Raw genomic sequence first — 1,884 nt, 5'->3', positions numbered from 1 at the left:
CATTATTGCAGAATGTGAGAGAACTGACTGTAAGCCGACGGTTCTGCCATATATATACTGAGAGTTCCTCAAGGCTGCTCCATCAGTTGAATCTCCTCCTGTCACCTCAGTAAACCTCTTGAAGGCTAAAAGGACGAGCTAATGCGCAATATAACTGGAATATTCGGAGTCTGTTCATAAGTAAGTTTCTCCAGGTTCCTGTCCAGCCTCCAGTTTCTGCTCCATCATGACTTCCATGGAGGTCCTCTCTCTTGAACAAGACATACACAATACATGGGTATCTTTATTATCAAGACGTTTCGCCAATGAGTGTCTTTAAGTTCAATACAGAGATTACACACCGGAGACAGTGGAGGATGAAGCAGTCAGACTTAATCAGTTAATTTAATCAAGGGACTGAGTAATTATCTCATCATCCTCTGTCTTCATTATGTTATCTATGTAACGAACTGCAAAAACCAGTGGTGGGCAAAACTTGATAATAAGGATACCCAGGTGTTGCACATGTATCTTATTCATTAATTTGTTGATACTGTTCACCGGAGCTTCTTTGTTTACATCAGCTGCTATAGTTTATGTGTTAATTCGTTTGTTAGGTTTAAAGCCTATCGACTACAAGAGGGTCACTAAAGCTGTACGCTATCAAGAATGTTTTAATCCTTGAAGAGGAACTAGTTGGCTTATTAAGGGTTGTTATAGCTGTGTAAATCTATACACCATCAAAGACACTTTAATCCCTAAATTAAGGATTAAAGTAGATTATCAACATAACAACACTGAAAGATACATGCCTAACGGTGTATTTAACCTTGACAAAGACATTACATTTAGCTCAGTCAATATAAACAAGGAGAAACACGTCACTCGGTGTATATATACACTTAGACACATCACACTTGGGTCACACCACACTTGGGTCACACCACACTTGGGTCACACTACACTTGGGTCACACCACACTTGGGTCACACCACACTTGGGTCACACCACACTTGGGTCACACCACACTTGGGTCACACCACACTTGGGTCACACCACATTTGGGTGACACCACACTTGGGTCACACCACACTTGGGTCACACCACACTTGGGCCACACCACACTTGGGTCACATCACACTTGGGTCACACCACACCTGAGTCACACCACACTTGGCTCACACCACATTTGGGACACACCACACTTGGGTCACACCACACTTGGGTCACACCACACTTGGCTCACCACATTTGGGTGACACCACACTTGGGTCACACCACACTTGGGTCACACCACACTTGGGTCACACCACACTTGGGTCACACCACACTTGGGTCACACAACACTTGGGTCACATCAAACTTGGGTCACACCACACTTGGGTCACACCACACTTGGGTCACACCACACCTGGGTCACACCACACTTGAGTAATGCTGTAATGTTTTCCTCACCATATTACAGAAAGAGACAACATAATTTTGTGGAAATTTTGAGTACTCTCTCAGTATTACCAAATCAGCCCAGACACACAACTGTCCAGCTGTCTTACTTACTTTCACTGTCCAGCTGAACTAAGCAAAACAGCTGTGACGTTGTCTTGCTTTGTTCCACTTGAGATAGAAGTATTTGGAACTTTACGTGATAAACGCTGACTCTTCTGGTGTTGTGGTTTGGAGAAATCGCTCAGTAACTTGCGCATTCTAAGCGATTGTTCATTGTAAGTGATTGTATTCTGAGCAGTGTTTAATATATTTATTGATGAGGCTGTAAGAGAAGTAAATGGTCGGGTGTTGGGAAGAGGTGTAGTATTAAAAGATAAAGAATATAACACAAAATGATAGTTGTCACAGTTACATTTCTGCTGATGTCACTGTACTTTTGAAAGATTCTGAAGAGAAGTT

The 1,884-nt window shown here is 42.6% G+C and overlaps 1 long non-coding RNA gene across 1 annotated transcript in view; it reads right to left on the bottom strand.

Annotated features, from left to right (window-relative positions):
• Window positions 1-147, bottom strand: part of LOC128691691 (uncharacterized) — a 2,720-nt gene extending 2,573 nt beyond the window's left edge. Inside the window, exon 1 of the long non-coding RNA XR_008407463.2 lies at window positions 1-147. This is a non-coding gene — a long non-coding RNA (uncharacterized lncRNA).
• Window positions 148-1,884: the final 1,737 nt, after the last annotated feature.

Source organism: Cherax quadricarinatus, chromosome 26 (assembly GCF_038502225.1).
Source record: "Cherax quadricarinatus isolate ZL_2023a chromosome 26, ASM3850222v1, whole genome shotgun sequence".
NCBI classification, from domain to species: Eukaryota; Metazoa; Arthropoda; class Malacostraca; order Decapoda; family Parastacidae; genus Cherax; species Cherax quadricarinatus.
This window is presented reverse-complemented; position numbering and strand designations above follow the sequence as displayed.